Source organism: Chaetura pelagica, unplaced genomic scaffold, assembly GCF_000747805.2.
Source record: "Chaetura pelagica isolate M959 unplaced genomic scaffold, ChaPel_1.0 scaffold328, whole genome shotgun sequence".
NCBI lineage: Eukaryota > Metazoa > Chordata > Aves > Apodiformes > Apodidae > Chaetura > Chaetura pelagica.
In genome coordinates this window covers 1,653,868-1,659,908 of record NW_009954216.1, presented here as the reverse complement: position 1 = coordinate 1,659,908, position 6,041 = coordinate 1,653,868, and positions in this window count along the sequence as shown.

The window sequence follows — 6,041 nt, the reverse complement described above, 5'->3', positions numbered from 1 at the left end:
CGAGCAGGGCCATCCTCGCAAGCCTCTTGCATCAAAAAACCCCCAGTAATCTGGAATGATTTTTCCTACAAAAGAGAGATCCTCCTCCGAGCCAAGGTGGGTGGCAGTGGAGCCAGGGAGGAGGAGGAGGGGTCTGGATGTAACCCCACACTCCCAAATCCGAAGTAACTCAGCTGATCTTGTTCTATTTTAAGATCTCCAGACCCACTTTTGTTCAGCACACCCAGATCTCGAGGGTGCTGGAACATCCTGGTTCTGTTCCCTTCATCCCAACGCTGTAACAACCAGAGACACCACCTGTTGCCATTCCCTGCTGACCAGCAAATCCCTGCCCTGCCACGTTCCCAGTTCAAGAGGAATGCAAAGTGCATCTCTGACACAGTTCCCACCACCACACCAAGTCCATTTTTGGAGACAGCCTTTAATTCATCTCCCATAAACACCAGGTCAGCTGTAGCTGCTGCTCATCCCTGGGCCCCAGCAGCTCTCCATGTGTAGCAGTTCAGCCTGGCTAGCCCAGCTGCACCTCCAAAGTGTCCCTCATTAAGAGACAGCTCCAATGATGGCTTCATTTCCAACACATTATACTTCAGTGAAGTCAAAGAGACACGACCTGTTACTGCTGTAACAGTAAAGAACATCAGAAAAACTGATGGTTTTTATCTCCTTCGGCCTGGCCAAATTTTCCCTCATAACACTGAAATGTTGCAGCACAACCAGCCTGGCAGGCAGAAGTGAATGGCTTTGCTGGTCACGTCTGAGATGGAGCTGGCTAGTGATTAGAGACATGCCTTCCAATCATTCTTAAGGCATTTTCACACCTTAAAAGCTCTGCTTTTAAATACTTTTTTTCCTTACTATATTTTGGGGCTCTTTTATTTTTCCCTTTCCCTTGTGCTGTGCTGCTCTGTGTCCACTTGTATCTGACAGGAGTTACTACACCCGAGGTTTCCAAACTGGTGCTGTTAAAATACCAGCACAAGCAGGGAATATGCACGTTCCTTGGTGAAAGGGGACATTTGGAGAGTGGCCACAGGACTGGACAGACGTCGCAGGTTGGAGGATTTTGCAGTAGAGCCAGGGTGTAAAAAGCATAACCAACAATAAAAGCAGCTGGAGTTCTCCACTAGAAATCATAATTTTGGGGCTTGGGACCAAAGTTCAGTTTTTCCATGGACTGAAAGCATCATGAGAGATTATTTTATTGTACATTGGCTATCATGATGCAGCCTGTGCCATCACCCAGACCTTGTTGTTAATTATTTTTGCTCCTCCCTGGATGAAAGCACAGCTGCTCTTCCCTGGCAGACCCGCACATTTCCACCACCATCATCCTGAGAGTGGGAATTTCACCTGTAGGATGGGGGGCACACGTGCTGGGGAGGGGGTCACAGATGCTGGTGACTTGACCACTGACTCCCCCAGCTCCAGGGTGAGACACCCACTCCTCTTCCAGCCTCTGCCAGTTGAGCTGCACTCCAGCCCATTGATCCCCCTTCAAAGTCCACACACCTCTGGACTCTTTACTTCAGTGCTTCTGCTGCTCAGTGCAAGGGATTTCCTCCTCAGCTACTCCTTGGTACCATCAGCTCCATGTCCCTTTAGCCCTGAACTGCAGAGTTACAGTGTGAGCTCTTCAGCATTTATTTACCTCTTAAAGCTCCTCCTGGAGAACCTTCAATGTATTTATTAGTACTAAAAGATCTGACTCTAGTGGTTGTAGAGAAGAGTTTGCAAGCATGACTCAAGTTTGCCTTAAGTGCTCAAGATTCAGAAAGGAAGTGAACATAACTCATCTTTTCTAACCAATCTCCCTGTTTTGCAGGAAGCTACCTCATGATTTTGAAAGCTTCCTGGTGTGCTGGTGTTTTTTTTTTCCCTTTGGGCAAATCTGCGATTACAGTCAACATGTTTATCCTCTCAAAATTACAGAAAACCCATCTGCTGTCTGCTTCATCCTCCTTTTCCTCACACCCTGGTTTACCTAAAAAATTAGTCTCCATATTTCACACCAGATTCCCCAAGGGGACACAGAAAATGACACATTTGATCAAAGCAGACCCAGGGTCCATCCTAGCCCAGTATCTTGTCTGGGAACAGCAGCAGATGTGTCAGAAGAAGAGGCAGGAGCTCTGCAGGGTGCAGATGTCTTTAATCTGTTCCTACCATAAGTCTCATCCTGGTCTCTCATATATAGAAATTGGTTTAAGCCCTGAAGCATGAAAAATTATTCTAATTACATTACAAAAATTGATATAGTTAATCATTACTCTGGATATTCTTGATACCCATAACAGTGGCCAGTCCCTCTTCCACTTTTGCAAAGTACTTGGCTCCAGTGGCCTCCCATGGTAATAAGCACCACCGTTTAATTGGACATCACCTGAAAAAAAAACAACCAACAAACTGTTTATCAGTTTTCAATTTCCTGCCCTTTCAGTTTAACTCTTAAAATAGCCAGTAATCTCCCTTTCATCACACCTGATCTCCATCCACTCCGTGCAGGCAGCTACCTACATGCAATCTGGCCCTCTCAGACATGAAACTAAATATAATGCAGCCCGTGCATCTGTCACTGCCATATTTTACTTTGAAGAAGCATTTCATTTTGGTTTGGATTACTGAATACCTGGAGGTGAAATAACACTGAGTAAAGACACCATGAGCAGGTCCCACCCAGCAGCCTGTATCCCACTGAACCCAAAAAAGTCCCCTCCTCCCTTAGGGCCCACCAGAACAGCTATCCCAAGGGCACTCAACAAGCAGTTCCTAGACAAAAATGAGATCATGTCCCCTCCAACCAGAGCTCACCCACTCTTAAAGCCAACAGTGAGAATTTTGAGTTGCAACATATTAAATCATGTTGAAGTTGTAGCCCTGATCTGAACTGACTCTCAGAAAGCAGTGTCCCTCTTGAACTGGGGAGCCCAGGACTGGACGCACTGCTCCAGATGTAGGGATTGGTGGGAGAGTCATTTCAATGTGACATTTTATATTCCATTTCACAATCAGTCTCTCCTGTGTCATATTCAAGACCCAGCAGAAGTGACTCGCTCAGGTCCCTTCCCTGGGAACCCTTCAGCTCCTTCCTGCTCACACCAACACGGGCTGGGACACATTTTCAGAGCAGAAGGAAGCTCTTCTCTGTTTCCCACCTGGAGAACAACAAGCAGGGGAGGTCAGCATTGGGTTTGAGGGCATCCAAGCCCTCCCACTGCTCCTGGCAGGACCAGACACCCCCATGCCCCTGCTCCCTCCCCCTGCCCATGTGCCTCCCGTGCTGCCTCCCCCATGAAGGTTTCCTTCCCAAAACAAAGAAACACAAACCAAAATCAAACTTCACCAAAAAGAAAAACAACAACAACCAAACAACAAAAACAAATAAACAAACAAAAAAAAAACCCAGACCCAAAAAGCTGGCCTGGTCTTTCTAGCAAGGGGATTTGTTTAGCAGTAAACAGTGGCTAAATGCATCCAAAAGTGTATTCAAAAATATTTCTTAACTTCTCTGTCAAATAAGAGGGTGGATTCAGCCAAATTGCTGCTGGAGAAGCCCAGGCTGTGCCAGGAAGAACTCAGCATCCTGGCTGGCACCCTCAGGGGAGCTCTGCCATCGCCAGCACGGGAGGAGCTCGTTGCTTCTGCTCCTGAGATGCTGTGTAATTAGACATGGCTGGGATGTGGGCAGCTGGCAAGGGGAACACACAGCCCAGGTACCACAGGCCAGTGGGAGCAAACAAAGAGCAAGGGACTAGCAGGAAGGGGAAGCCAAACAGTGTTTCACTTCTTTGGTGATGTAGCATGATGCCACCCAGCACAGTTGGAGGTCATGCATAACAACTGTAATGGACACGGTACAAGCAATTAATTTGTTGGGTGAAGTCAGTGTTGGGAGAGCAGCCAGAGCTGCTGCTTATCTGGCCCTCAGAAAAGGATGAATTTTTGGAGCAGAAGCCAGTGAAAAACTCTGATCCTTAACTCGGTGCTTTGCTGTTGCTGTTTACAAAGAGAAGGTGTCAGTGTGGCTCTGGCTTCCAGGGAGGCCAGGGGACAGCATTTTCTCTTCAAGGATACAGTAGCTTGGAAATCTTGCTAGATCTCACTTTATATAAGATTTAAAAATACTTGTACGTTTCTATTTCATTATCGATTATTAAAATATACCTTATTAAAATATATTCTAAATGCTAAATAAATTACAGCTTATCATAAATTGGAATTCAGAAAATATAAAATATGTGCTATGGATTTTTCCCAGGTTTATGGAAAAAAAAATTTCAATGAATCCTTTATGCTAAGACACTGAACACCTGGGCCTCACTCTCTGTTACAACCCAGTTGTGTCATCCCACCCCAAGCCAAGTTATCTTTTCCTGACATCTGAAAAGATCCAAAAATCTACAGACACAGACAGTGATTTTCCATCTTTAGCCACCTCCTGGGGTCCTGCCTCCTGTGCACAGGGCTGTGGCTGCTTGAAACAGGCCAAGACTCTGGCACAGGAGAGGACTCCACGTGGGACCTGGCCCAAGCCCTTGGCAGGGAAGTTTCCCTCCCGGCTGTGCCAGGGCAGGTGACAACTGTGCCGGCAGATGCCACGAGCAGGAGGGACCCTGCAGATGACGTGGGTCAAGGGTCCCTGTGGTGCAGCCTCCTGGGGACACCCCCATGGCCCCCCAGCTGCTCCATGTCCCACCAGTGCAGGGCTGGATTTGTCACCTGCTGCTCCACACAGGGGACAGGACTGCGTCACATCCCGGGATGACGGTGGCACATCCCTGGGTCCCTTCCCCGCTGCTAAACTCTCCCATGGGGAGGGAGGTGCCTTGGCACAGGGACAGAGCAGAGCTCACCAAGCCTGTGGGAGAGCTCCAAGCACTGCCTACCAAGGTGCAAACCTCTGAGAAGTGCCCACCTTCAGAGAGCAGGCTCTGTGCTGGAAGAGCAGCCCCAACAGATGGTGCCCAGGTGCAGTGACAGCCACTGTGCTGCTTTCTATCATTGCTTACACCCTGCTATGTCATCTCCTACCTGCCAGGAGACCAACATACCTGGAAGGATAACTTCTGATAATACTACTTGAAAAAAAATGATGCACAGCACTGTAAGTTTTTACAACTGCAGCCATGGTGAATTTTGCCATTTTCACCAGTTACTGATGTCAAACACCACCATGTGGAACCTGCAGGATAACCAGGGGAAAATACTGTCAACAGGTCCTGGACTCTCTATTTGAAACCATAGAGCTTTTCAAACCACAATTGTTTCCATCAGGAAGACAGTTTTAGAAACACCAACAGTTTACTAAACACCAGCAGACACACAGTTTTAAAGCCAAACTTGTTATATTTGGGGAAAAAAAGAAATAATTGTTACACCACAATGTCATCCACATGTTTAGAAAAAGGAGTCCCAGGGCAGGGGTTGGGTACCACACGTCCCACTGCCAGGGAAAAGCAGAGACTGTGGGGGAGGAAAGTCCTTGCTCCTCCTGAAAATGAGTTTTGGGTCAGTTCTGAGCAAATCCCACTTTCTCCACTCAGTTTAATCACTTCTGCCTTCAGTACAGAAGGAAACATGAGGCGTTTTTCCCACCAGACCACATAAAAACACATCCCCTGGAAGCCCCATCAGTACCTGCCCCCAGGCTTTGAAAGTCATCCAAGCATTTGAGAGGGACGGATCAATCAATCACATGGGACACACTTTAAAACTGTTCCTTTGAGACCACAAATATCTCCAAGAGGCAGCTCTGTTAGATGGCTCTTCAGCCAGATCATCAACATCACTGCAAACCAGAGAACTTCTTTTCAAACACTATCCTCTTAGCCTCTGATTTACTAAGAAACGTTTGGTTTGCTTAAGGCTCAGAATGTCCCCTCCAATGCTAAATTAAAAATGGGGGAGTTGCACATTCCTGATAATTCAATAACACAGTTTTCTAGAAAAAAATGATGGTTTTGCATGGCCAGGCAAGGCACTGGCCCAGCCAGTGAGTCCCCTCCCCACTGTGATGCCTGGAGATCCTCTGTTGCAGGCAT